The sequence below is a fragment of the Zonotrichia albicollis genome, chromosome 3 (genome assembly GCF_047830755.1).
Source record: "Zonotrichia albicollis isolate bZonAlb1 chromosome 3, bZonAlb1.hap1, whole genome shotgun sequence".
In the NCBI taxonomy this organism is placed as follows: domain Eukaryota; kingdom Metazoa; phylum Chordata; class Aves; order Passeriformes; family Passerellidae; genus Zonotrichia; species Zonotrichia albicollis.
The window spans coordinates 35,792,414-35,806,615 of record NC_133821.1 but is presented as its reverse complement, the minus strand read 5'-3'; the positions used below and the strand labels follow the sequence as shown (position 1 = coordinate 35,806,615).

The window sequence follows — 14,202 nt, the reverse complement described above, 5'->3', positions numbered from 1 at the left end:
ACCACAACATTTGTCATCTTAAGCTTACTTTCTATTGCATGCTATGAAAGCAAGCAATCTTTCACCCTTAAAAATCTTTCCTCCCCCTTGTATGTGACCAAGGCAATATATTTTTAAAAGGTGGTAGCAGCAAAGATGCAGAAAATAAATATACCAGCTATTTTAAAATAAAACTTCATGACAAACTTGGGTTGAAAAATGGCTGCAAAGCCTGGAATCAATTTGATACTGTGCTATATGAAAATTCCTGTTCCTCACTACCCCATTCCTGGTCTCCAGGAGGTTTGGCTGGGCGGACAAGGAGAGAGTGCTAATTGAAAGCAGTACAACACTGCCTGTGAGGAGTCAAAGGCAAGAAGCTGTTTGCCTCTCCAACTTTCATGTGAGCAAAACCTAATCCAGACATGACTGTTCTGAGGGCCTAAACATTCACTACACAGCACCATGTGGAGTGCCAAAACCATGAAAGTTGACCCTGTACTCCTATGAGGTCAGAGCTCAAGAACTAGACTGAAATTTTAAGCAAGACAGACACTTTTATGCCTTTTGTCTATAAGAATTACTATGTCAAGGCAAAATAAAGCTGCTGTGTATGTAGAACAGGTCTAAAAATAGGTAAGTCTAGCTTTATAAACAAGGAAAGGAAATTAGGTTGTTTTCCAGTCCCTGCAATACTTATTAATGAGCAGGTATTAATATGCAATTATCCCCTTGGGAAAACAGGAGTAATTTATGTTACATAATTGGGAGTCAGTTATTTATGATGTACTTGCAGATCCTGCCAAGCACAGATTATCAACAAGGGAGCTCTACTGAGTGCGACACATTAAGACATGCAGAAAGCAGGGGGCCATAGCTATGCTGCACCTCACTTAATTCCTGCCTTGAAGGTAGAGAAGGGTAATTAAGTGCTAATGCTTACTGGAATTTCCAGTGGAAATTCAGGCAGTCACTCCTTGGCAGAGCCAGACATTTTTCGGTCCTGTAGTTCTGCAAGTGTTTGGTATGAACTAAAAGGAATGCATGTGATATGAATGGATATTACTCCTAATGTGATATGAATGGACACTACTGCTGGTCATATTTATTTTAATGTTCATGAGTCAACCACAGAGCTGAAAAGTTTTTTATCTTATAATAAATACTCTACATTGCATACCATGTCTGACTGGCAACATACAGGTTGCAATTAAACTGTCCCAGAATGTGCAGGGAACTCAGTTCTGCAGTTGCATTCCAGTTCAATAGCAGAACAGAGAAAACTTGTGAAGATACAGAACCCTGTGTTGATAATCAGATTTTCAGAATCACTAAGTGTTGCGCTTCAGTGGCTCGGACTGAATCAGTAATTAAACAACTTTTAAAAAACAACCTCCCTTAGATTTGAGCACATGATATTCAGTAAACAAACTGCTAACTCCCAAAGTCTGCTATTCATTCCTGGTTTTACCCATTTTATTTTTGCAATAGTAACTGTTCCAGCTTGAACAGCATTTGACTTGAGTTTCCAATCTCACTCTTGCAAATTGTGTCAAGAAATTGAGGTTACTCATCTGCATAATTCACTTTAAGTGGTAGCACTGGACCTAATGATATCTCATTCCCTAGTTTATGCTCTTTGTCCTTGTTTCTGGGCAGGTCCCAGCAGAGACAGATTGGCAAGAAAGAAATTTTCAAAAAAAGATGCTGGGTCAGACTGCTGTACCTGTATTCATTGTCCTTCTGTCATAACCTTGTTTTGGTAGCATGGAATTTGCTTTTTAGTATGTAGGAACATGCAAAATTTCTGCATAGCTTTTTGCTACATGTGGATAGACTTTTTCTATCTTCTTTTCAGGCCTTTTATTTCCCCTCTTCTTTGGTCTATGTGTATACATTTGGCCCTTCAAGATTTACTGACAAAATATATGCAGGCAGAGCAGCATAATAATTCCAATTGTAGTGATTAGAAACACATGCAATTTTTCTTTTTTTTTGTCTCAGATGTTGAAACTCAAAAAACCCCAAAAAAACAGTTTTCTTTCCCTGAGGTGTAATGAAAATCTAACTCTCCAAATAAAGCAAAAATTTCTTATTAAAAACAACCCAAACTTGATCAAAACAGTGCTTTTCTATTAAAAAAATAGTTTCTGTGAAAACTGTCAATACATCTCAATGATTCTTGGATGCTAAGTATAGAAAGGATGCTGTGGCATTTTACAAGAAAAATGAATAAGAGACTTGTTATCAAAACCTCAGCATTTTTAATCCAGATGTTTTTAATTCAGGCATAGCAAGAAAGAAGAGAAAAAGGGAAAGAGAAGAACAGAAAGCTTTAAATTAGTAAAAGCAAATGGATCTTCTAGAAAACAAGTTGAAAATAATTGAAATTAGATGGGATAATTAGCTTGGTGAAAACATAAACCAGGGACATGTATGAATAAGCTAAAGACTTGTTTCCACATGAATGCTTGTGCATTCATGAAAAAGGGGAACATCAGAACAGAAACTGTATTAAAGAATGATAACAGGGCATCTTATATTTCATTCAGACTAAGGTGTTTTTTTTCTGCTTTAGATATTTAAAGGCTTTCAAAGTGCTAGAGAGTCTACAGAATGTAACATCAAAAAGTCAGAGCTGTTCCAACAAATATGTAGCTGGACATTTTCTATGAAAACAGCTTTAGAGGAAGGGTCTAGTGAAAGACATTACTGAAGCACAGTATCAGGACTAAATAAGAAACCTCTGAAGAAATCCAGGTCTTCGTTATTACACAAGCGGACAAACAATTGTTACAATTTATTTGATTGTTTAATCACCACCTTGGTTTCTGCTTACATTGCAAAATAAATCACTTACTGAATCTCTCTCAGTGCCAATATAACATTTTTAGGTCAGTCTGTATGTTGGATTTAGCTTTCCCCACATCCTGACCAGGGCAAACTAGAGCCATACAGTCAAGTTTGTCTAAAAGGCAGGGAACTAGTGACAAGAAACTAAAGCTGTTCCTAGAAAAGGAGAACATATAGTTCGTGTCAGGCATGAAGATATTGTCATGCTGCTCTGGCACACAAAAAGCAGAATATCCTCTGTTAAAACAAGATATGAAGGCAGGATAGAATAAAATTTTCATATATAATTATCGCTGTATCCAGTACAACATAGGAAACTCACCGTACTGGTTTAGATTTGGCTTTCCAAATGTCCTTGGCTGCTTAGTACTCTTTCCAGAGCCAAACCAGGGCATTCTTGGCTTCAGCTAAATTTGTGTTAGCCCAGCACACCCCAGTCTTCAGTTCCCTTGACACTGAGTTGTCTTTGTAAACCGAGGAAAACAGGATATCTGCAAATAAAAAAAAAAAAATCACAGCATCTTATTGTGAGCTTGAAGTACATGTGTCATTTCTTTATGGACACAATCCAGTACATTTGCCTATTTTCCAAATTTAAGTAATACAAATCAAGTAAGTCTCTTGGCCAGAAGAAGAGGTTACCAGCTATATATGAAAATTGATTTCAATCTGCATCAGCTTGGCTTACAGGGAATCTATTTAGAACCATTTTGAAAAGTTTCCAGGAGGTAAGCTTCTTAAAATGCTTTGTAATCAAACATGTGCATTATAGTCCTACAACATGCGTGATAACACCAAGGGAATTTCCTGCAGCCATTACTGTGAAATTATTTCATCCCTCTAATGACAATTATACATAAATTATACGAATCTTACATACAGATTTCCCAGAAGAAAATGCTGTCATGTTTCCCATCCCCAACAGGAAATGGATCCATGGTGATATGAACACAAAAAGCAGAATTATTAATTCTGGTTAATAAGAATGTCTTGAAGTTGAGAGCTTTTCCTGTGTTACACAATCATCACTTTACCAGATGAACTGTTTTCTGGAGTTGCCTATCCCGTAAACCAAACCAAGGGAGAGCTCAGCACACTTGAACCATGCCCATTAACTTTCTAGAAAGTTAAATGAAGTCCATCAGTCCTTTGCAAAGTCTTTGGTTAATTCCAAAACAGAGCACTACCAGAGCTGTAAAAAACTGCAGAAGCTACAAAATGCTACTTAGCTCTCCAACCTCCCCCATCACAGGGAACCTCTGTGTTACTTGTGTTAAGCATGAGGGAGAGAACATGGCCCTCTGGGAACTGAATTCTGACAATAGGAGGCAAGCACTGTCTTAAATGGAACAAGGAGAAATGAACATAAATTGAATTTGCAGGACTGAAACTTCAGAAGATCTATTAGAAATAGTTATCATATTTAAAGTTAAATTACAAAGTTACATCCAGTCTCCCTTATTTGGAAGTGCTAACTTAAATACCCATCAGCTTAAATGGAAACACAATTCCACCTCAGCACACCAACATCTGGCACAGAGTTAGTCTGCAAAGTCAGTTCAGACTGATTTCAGAGAGCACAGATCTTTTCCAAATTTGGGATAAAATACTTAATTCTACTACATATAGGAAAGTTTCTAGAATTAATGGCAACAACAAGGAGGATTGAAAAAGCATCAGACAGTTACATCCTGTTCCTTACACACACTATACTTGAATAAATTCCTCATTGTTAACTTTTCCAACACTTAAGTTTTCTTTGAAGATGAGACAAATGGCACAATTTTAAGATGAGTACAGCCCAAGACACACTTTTTAGCTTTTCTATCCAGTTAAACTGAATACAAACCAACTCTGCAGACACAGATCATGCTGTTGTTGCTTTGAGGGTCTATACCACTTTCCCTATCTGTAGAGTAGCAGTAGAAGGAAAACATCTCTATGATCACCTTACATTATTCATATGAAGAATTATCAGTCTTGTCACCCCCAGTGTAGTGCGTAGGCAAGATGAGTAATGAGCCATTAAAGCTAATTTGAGAGGGGATGTCAAAACCCCTCATGCATAAAAATCTGCTTAGTTACAGACAAAACCTTTTCATGCTGTCCCAAGTGTTGCCTATATCTAGATATGGAATACATAACTTTCTCATTTCCCTTTGTATGAAGAAGGGTTTACCCATAGAAGGCCTTATGATACAGTTCAAGTTTATTTCCATATTCTGTAAAATCTTGTAATTAATTAAAAAAAAAAAGAAATATCACACTGAGAAAGATTTAATTGCAAGATTTTCTCCTCCCACTCCATTAAGCTTTTCTTATGTATTAAATGTGTCAAGAATAGATTTCCAAAAGAGGTAGCATAAATATTAACATAAGTTCCTAAGCCTGTCTTCATGCATGCATGCATCCTGGGAGAAATAGCTGTGCGTGAACTATTTATGGGAGGGAGGGCAAAAGGAGCAGAAGACTTAATCTGAGGCACAGATTACTTCAGAATTTGTCCTTTGGTCAGACAAAGGGCACCCCACAAAATGTTTTCAGTCACAGGATCATGTTAAGTGTTAATGAGTTTCATTTAAATTTAAGTTCAATAGTCTGAGCTATCAACATAATTTTTTTAAATCATATCCTAATAAGAAAAATTCAGCTTAGATATCTTACCTACTACTGCATTATGGTAATATGAGAGCAACAGTATTTTGCAAATACACTAGAAAATCATGTCTTTAGATTGTTTCTTTCCAGTGCAGGTCTCACAGAGCTAACAAAAGTATAGAGGAAGGCCACCTGCACAACCAGCTACTTGGAACAACTTACCTACAACAATTGATTACACAGACTTACACTCTTTTCCAGCCTGACAAAATGTTTATGAATTTGTACAACATTACTAGCCCGTCCAGTGTTAACAGAGAATGAGCAATGATTATGATTCCCATTACAAGAGTTACTGAAGAGCAACCAAAAATAGCAGTGGCCAAGCTAAAGTTTTCCAGGACATAAGAACATTCTGTTTACTACACAGCATCTTAGACATAAGAGGATAAACCAATTATATGATGATGGCTCTGACCCTGCAGCTTAAACAAGAGTTGGTTTTACATACAGAACTAGTGTGACTTCCTAAAATGTTAAAAGAGCATTTTTAGCCACACAAATTGTTCAGCTTCAATTAATCAAATCTACCAGATTGAGAAAAGTTTTCATTTGCAATCTAAGCTCTTCAAGACTCTGTTTACTACAGGGCATCTTAGACAGAAGGGGATAAACCAATTATGTTATGATGGATCTGACCCTGCAGTTCAAAGAAGGGTCAGACAGTGGTGTTTAACCTGTATTTATGGGATTTAGCCCAGCACTCAACCATTGTTTAGGTAGCCATTAACCATACATAGAGGGAATTCTATCAAGAGCGTTGTGTTTTAGAATCCATCTCATTGAATCAATTGCTGAATTTTTTCTCTGTGGAAATCTGCTCAAAAAACCACACAAAATGTGTCTGCTGGATCCTTCACAGGTCCAAGGAGGTGAACCCAACTGTCAACTTGTCTACTTTTATGTCACTGCTACGTTACAGAGCAAAGATTGAAGTTTCTAGAGGAAAGTGCCAGGGCAGCCTTTGTGATTCTGCCGATTTCTAGAAAGAAGGACTTAAAAGCTGACACTATTTAGTTCATAATAGTCAATATTTTTAGGGTGAAAATTCAGATGAAAATGAAAACCAAAGTTTCCTTGTTGGAATATCAATGAATTAGTCTATAATACTAATAATGAGGTATTTGCATTGACATAGGACAACTTTTTGCTGTTGTGATGTGTATCATTTGCATGGAGCAAGAGGATACTTCTATCTAAGAAGATTTCTGTGTAAATAAATTAAAGATGCCAGCTGTGAATAAAGAAGGTACAGAGGTGGTCCATTAATATGTAGAAGGCAAAGTTGGAATCAAGGTAATCTAATTCTAGAAAATCATATCAATATAGTACTACTTGAACCACAAAATAAAACTCACTCTTTTGGTACCAAACAATATGTTTATATATAATATAATGCTACGCATATTGAGTCATGGTGAAAATGATCAGTTTTTTTAAGCCATTCCCACTAATTCCATCAAACACAACTGTGCCAGGATCCAAACCCACAAAATCTGGGATAAGAAAGCTCTTTGCTTTTTCCTTTACCATCTAAAATGTTCTTTTCATGTCTGCTTTCTGATGCCACAGGGTGCTGCCTTCCAGCCTACAGAGGAACAAAATATACTACAGGAACTATAAATCTCTCCCTCATATATGTAGAAAACTAATTTCCTATATTACTTGTTCCAATCAACTCTCTGCTTTTCATTAAGCACAGCATGTAATTTAAAAATACATTTGGGATACAAGTCTGAGAACTTTCTAAGACCAACCTTCAGGTTGCTGAAGAGTAAGCCAGCATTCAAGCAGGGAGATTTCCAAGAGCTACTTAACATAAAACAATCACATTGGTTCAATCATTTGAGTTCAAGCTGTTACAATTGTTAAGCTCTAGATTCAGAATGTATATGCAGCACAGGATTTTAAACCAGTAAAGGATATTGGAATAAAGTCAATTCCTAATCTCTTTGCTTCCCAATGGCCACAGATACTTTCACACTAGAACCTATTTCTTCAGAGACAGTTTACTCCTCTATTTCTCTAAATGCATGTCAAAATATTTCTAGTTCACTACTGATTTCTGCACTACAGCAGCACCCAAGAACCCTGTCACCAAGCACTGCAACTTTGAGCAATAATTGCTAGGACAATTCATTCCAAAGACCTCATGTGCAGAGAAAACAAATCTCCTAGCACAGCATCTGCTACACAAAAGAAACATGGTTTTAATTTAAGCAATTTGGATTTTAAAAATCCATTAGACTTAGACTATTAGACTATTTGTTTGCAAATAGTGTTGGCTGATGAATGGCACCTGTACAATAGATAAATGCTAATATGACAATTTCACGTTTTACAAACTGTTAGAGAGTGATGCTAAAAATAGGACATTATTTATTTTGAGAACTGGACAGAGAACAGTTCTTTTAAGCTGTCTTTAAAGCTTTTGCAGCTTGAGCTACATTTGCATTCACAATTAGGGTAGGAGGGTCGATGGAGGAAGAAATCTTCCAAGTAGTTTTGGCAAAACAGCTTGGTCAAAGCGCCTTTTTTCTTTAAAAAAGAGGGAGAAACAAATCAGGCTTTTGCTTTATATAGAATATATCAACCCAAATCTGTGATTCAAAAATATTTCCTTTCCTTTCTTCCAAGACTTTGAAGCACTTAATTTCTTCTCACACATCTTTCCATGCTTGCAACCAAATACAACATATGGGAATTAAATGAAGACACTAAACATCAAATTAAATACCCTGGACCTAATTAATGCAGAATTTAAGTAGCACACAGATGTTTACAACAGTATCTTCTAGGCTGTGACTTCTGTAAATTACAGATCTTACACCTTAAATCCCTCTTTTGCCTATTGCAGAGTTTTCAATACAGCTCCCATCCTTTAGAAAACTACCTCAAGTCTAGCAGCATTGCTCACATCAATTTATTTTACCAACTGATAAATATTAGTTAAATTCATTCAAAGTTTTATATTTGTAGGATTACAAAGCAATAAATTGATTTTTAAATCCTGCTGCTACATGGCTCCCATGTGTCGCATGATTTTGATTAAGGTGTCTGGGCTTTAAGAAAGAGATCCCTGAGCAGAAAATAACCAAGAATTCATGGTTAGCTAAGCCCTTTAAATTTAGTTGAATACAGTAAAAATAATTAAAAATATCAGCTGTCAGCAAAATATCAGAGCCTCCCAGCAGACACATTTTGAACATTCTGTAAAAACCCCAGAATGGTTTTAAAACACTGTAGTCTTTATTAGCAGACACGGTACTCCAGTTCATGAATACAAAGTAGACAAATAATAGAAAGGTGAGAGGTAAGTTTTGCTACATGATCTTTTTCAGACTGTGAAATATAAGGGATAGGCAAGGGGTTATAATAAAACTAACCACACCCCCTTAAATATTGCACACTGATGAAGATTTGCAGCTGATATGCCACACACAGTTACAGTTCTGCAGATCTGAAACTTCTTGATTTCAAATACAACTTTTTCTCCTGTTTTTTCGGTTTACATTCTGAAGCTGACAGAGCTGCCAAACCACAGCTTATTCAATAACTTACAGAAATAATTTTGCTTTACAAAAATGGGCAAAAAATATTTCTCTTCTTTAGAATCAAATTTAGAGACTTTGACCTATCGTGTGCAGGTATACTCACATACATTGACATACAAGAGATATTTTCCATAAAATTATTCAAATTGAATGCCTTTCAGCTAAAAGCATTTCTTTACAACTTTCTAACTATGCTAAAAAAAAAAATGAAAAATCTGTGGCTGCAGATGGTACATATACTGCCTTCCACTGAATGTTGAATCTCGTATTAATATTGGACAAGGAAACTGCAAGTTTTCTTTTAACATAAATTCCTTCCCTTGGCAGTTTTTTCTGTCTCTGTGTTCATGTTATTTTAAAACATTTTCATTTGATCATTCAATATTTTCCACCACCAACTAGGTGATAAATAGGCTTGCCACCTGGCTCAGCTTCCCATCCTCTCTCCCAGTTTGAATATTTCTTTAGACATGAAAGCCAAAGGAAATGGAAAAACTGCCAGAGGTATTTTTTAATGCTTTCAACAAACACAAATAAAAAAGAGATTCTGTATGGACATGAAAGTCAAGACCCTCTCTGGGTCCATCTGTCACCTCCTCCCTTAAAAAAAGTAATTCCTACATATAAGCCAAAATAATTCTCAGCAGAATTCTAAGCAAAAATATTGATTCAGTCTCAAACCTTTCAGTTGCTTCTTCAAGAATCTATTTCTATCTCACTGAATCCTTTTCACATATTTTAGTGCTTTCTCAGCTTCCTGTATTCAGTCTTTCCTTTCCCATTTTTCTATTTCACTTTTTTCTTTTAATATCCTTACTGAAATAACAAACCTCCTCTGCTTTTCCTACCTTTCAGGATGGTGCAGTGCCTGTCTCCTCTAACCCCACCTCTGCTTCATGTCACCCCCTTTTCCTTTAACTTCCAACTCGGCTTTTGCATTTTCCATCTCTTTCTACTGCATCCAAGACAGCCCAATAATAAGTGATCCTCATGGATAACACATTTTCCCAATTCATCCTCCTCTTGGCATCTGGAATAATTGATTACTATATCAATAGTCCTAGGATACATCCTAGGGTGGGCACCACCCAACAATCCACAAATGTACTACCAACCATCAAAGAATCTACGTGTGCTGATGGTCTCCACCATCTACTCAAGATGGACAGAATTCCCACAGTGCCTTAGAGAAGCCTGCACTTGCTGAGGATGCTTCTCCCCTGCAACTTCAGTGCCTTCCACATTCCTGAGTCAGGAGTCACAGTTATTAGTTGCTATTCAGTTCCTAGTGGGACCTCCAGGAATACATCCCCTCAACAAAGTACAAGTGAAAACCCTGGAGTACACCTCTGATAAACCTGAGCAAAGGTGCAAGTAGGATTTGATAGCCTTTCACAAAGTCCTTGCACTGTTGCACCACAGCAAACCCAGAGCAAAGCTTTATTAACTTAACTAGAACTAATCCAGATGTAAAGGAAAAATTTCCATGGATTGTAGTTGGAAAAGGACAACTTTCAAATTGAATTTTCTGTCAAAAACTTCATACATTATCTGCTTCCTCATACCATATCCTCCTCTAAAAACAAATAAAAAATAAAATATTAAAAAAAAAAAAAATAAAAACCACCACAACATTTTCTCCCATTCAGGGAGAAAAGCTACATGAATCCCAACTCCAGCTTCTAAATCTTGAAGCCTCTTGAAGCCTTCATGGAAATTCTTACCTGGTGATATCAGACCATCAGCTTTCCCAAAGGAAATTAATTACTGTGATCAGTTCTGAAGAAAGGATGACTGTGTTTCATTTTAAGAGACTTATACCTGCTAATGATCCTGCCCACATATAAAAGGATGAGGATACAAAATATCCATATTACAGTGCTTAACAGTCATATTGCTAAATGTTCTAATCAAAACTCACATTTGCAGTGGAGAGTGGGCAAGCACAAACTTGGATTATTTCTCCTCTCATAACCACTGGAACATTTCTATGTTTGAGAAAGACTTCCTAGTTTGCTTAGAAAAACTGGTCCCCATCTTCAGCTCCATTTTAACAGCCTTTCCATCATATCACATGCGTAAGGTGGGTCATGAGGAGAAGTTTGTGTTATCCTGAGAAGATTGCTACAATTATACTCTACTCTTACCAAGCTGTTTCAGAACCTCCTGAAAACTTGATACAAAAGCTGCAGGGAAAGGCATGGGAAAGAGGATCTAGTTATGGCACCTCTCAGATTTTCAGATCTCTGCCTGCTTATTCCAAATGTCTAAGGTTGGAATGGTGGGGATGAAGTAAAAGAAGGTTTAGTTTGCTCCAAATAAGAGCTGCTGAGTGCTCAATCTTGACAAAGATTGCCTGTAGCTTGGCCCAAACATACTCAAGATATCCATGAGCCACCATTTTCTCTTACTGCTCTACAACCGTGTTACATCTGAATCACAGAATAATTTATGTTGGAAAAGCTCTCCAAGACCATGGGGTCCAACCATTAACCCAGCACTGGCGAGTCCACCACTAAACCACATCCCTAAGCATCACATCTACGCAGCTCTTAAAGACCTCCAGGGATGGTCACTCAGCCTCTTCCCTGGGCAACATGTTCCAGCCAATGCAGGTCTGCCCTGACTTCTGAAGACAATGTAAACTCAAACTTCAGCTGTTCAATGTTTTTCACAGTGAGAGGTTAACACTGTTTACTTGCACAGTCTCCAAGATAAGAAAATCTTTCCCTTCTACCATAGTGAGAGACAGGTAGTATGCCACAATCACAATTCTACTTCTAGTTTTCTAAGATGACTTTTTTCTCTTCAAAGTAACAAATCCTGAGTTGAAATCCCTAGTATTAAAGGTATAACGTGAATAAAATTTAGGGGAAAAAATTAAAAATCATGCTTTCTTAAGGAAAGACTAATTTCTTCCTAGTTCATTCTGTTTTTTAAAAATGGTAGGAGCATGAAATTTGGCATAGTCAATAAGCTAGGCCGGCACAAATTTGAAATTGCAACCATTCTCTATGTCCATGAGGCAGAAGTAATTTTATGGCAACTTTTGTCAGTCACTTGGATCTTACACTTATCTTTTATAACAGCCATTCTACTAAATAAAATATGTTCTGCAAGTTGGTTACCTCACTCATGTGCTGATTAAATCATAACATCAGATGTTCCCACAGACCTGGGTGGCAAACATTGATCAACACCAAGGCAGAAAGCATAGATTATCCAGGTGTAACTGTCTGAGAGGATTTGGTAGCAAACAGGCTGTGTCTGCATTTCTGCTGAAAAGCTTCCCGAAAATTCAATTCAGGCTCACACTTAATTCTTGCATATACCTCTTGTGTTACCAGTACTAGACAATACATGGAAACACTGAATCCATTTCACAGAGATAACTCAGCAACTGAAGTCAGAGAATGAAAGGACATAAACCTCACAAAGTCAGTGCTCAAACCAGCCATGTTGTGAAAAATTTCCCATTCCAGTGTCTGGCACATCCTGCATTTTAGGTTTCTCTTGCTAGTTAACAGGAGCCCTGTCTCCTGCTTTTCTGCCAGGGCTTCATAACTGGCCTCAAAGTAGCAACTACAGCTTCACTGTCCAGTGGCAGTGGTGCCTTGCTAGAGCCCCGAGTTGTCCTTCAGCCCTCCTTAGCATTGTTCACCTCTCAGCTGTCTCTCCACCATCATTTCTTCTTCAGGACAGCTGTGTCTTTGTTGATTTGCCTTTGCCAAGTATTTACAAAAAGATCAGCAATTCAAATCAAACTGAAGAGACACCTTGCTCTCTGAGATTATGCTTACCTTTTGGTGGCAGCCTATGTTTCCTCCAAACATTCAAGCTATTCAGACCAGATATTTTGGTTAAAGAGACCAATAACCCTAACTACATTTGGCGTAGTTTCCTCTCTAGGCCATCTCTGTTTACGTACATTTGTGTCTTGCTCTAGAAAATGAGGCTTGCAAGGTTTAGACATAAATCACAAGGTGCAATTCCCAAAGTGGTGAAAGAGAAAACAAGCGCTATCATTAAAACACAATTACTGCCAAAGTTAAATTTTGTTTTTTCTTCATCCAGTTTCCTAGTTTTGAATACAGTGCAAATGTTTAATGAACTAAGCATTTGTACAAATATAAGGAGTCAAAATTTATAGAAATACAAGTCACAAAAATAAGACAAAGGGAGAAGGAAAAGGGGGGAATAAAACTGAACAGTATCAAGATAACTTCTAATCTAAAGCCATAAAAATTCTTTGTAGTTTTATTAATTCCACTAAAGAAAGATCTGCAGTCTGTTTTCAGTAGAAGCTATATGGTACTTAATAATATATCAGACAGCAATTAAGTCAGCAAATGTGCCTACAGCATTTTGTGTCAGAGACATGTTCTGAGAACTGCAATGGGCCAGATGAACACAGATCTACAAACCAGTCTCACCTCACATGCTTGCAATGTTCACACAGAGTAAACAACATGTTCAGTACAGGGAATTTTAAAGCCTAAAGAAACGCCTTGTGAGCACATTAGATTGGGTCACACACCAAATAAACTACACACCCAAACAGCAGTGAGATGAGGACAGATATCCTCTTGAGCCACTACAGGCACACAATGAATGTTATCCCCTAAATCCAGAGCTCTCTGTTTTAATGCAGAAATTACTGCACTTAACAGTTTAAAGTCAGAATTCAGGTTGCAAGAAGAACAGAGAAAAAGGACAGAACTCCTGCCCTTAGAAACAAGAGACAAGTGTTCGTCTCTTTTGGCAGTCATTGACACAGTAGCTATTTACCAAGAGAGAGCAAACATACCACCTAGGCAGAAAAACGTTTGTTTACACTGCACAACAAATGTGGAGAGTTTAATTTCTCCATTTCTACAGGAACAGGCTTTGCAAACACAGCTTTAATACCAATTTGAGAAACTAGGTCAAAAATGCAGGATTCCCAGCATCATTATGAAAATGAACTAGCAATTCTATATAGACCTAGTATGTAAAAAGACGTAGACTGGTTGATTTTCAGAGAATCAAGAGATGATTGTATTGAAAAAGAGTCTTTCAAGAGGACAAATGCAAGAAAAATGTGTAGAAAATTCAGAAGCAGAATGTGTCAGAAAAAAAAATTCTGAAGTGAATTTTGTAGATGAAGAAAGGCAATATT

The 14,202-nt window shown here is 37.1% G+C and overlaps 1 long non-coding RNA gene across 1 annotated transcript in view; it reads right to left on the bottom strand.

The window, feature by feature from the left end:
* LOC113458757 (uncharacterized) overlaps positions 1-3,318 on the bottom strand; it is a 296,303-nt gene extending 292,985 nt beyond the window's left edge. Inside the window, exon 1 of the long non-coding RNA XR_012579468.1 lies at positions 3,155-3,318. This is a non-coding gene — a long non-coding RNA (uncharacterized LOC113458757). The remainder of the gene's footprint in view (positions 1-3,154) is intronic.
* Positions 3,319-14,202: the final 10,884 nt, after the last annotated feature.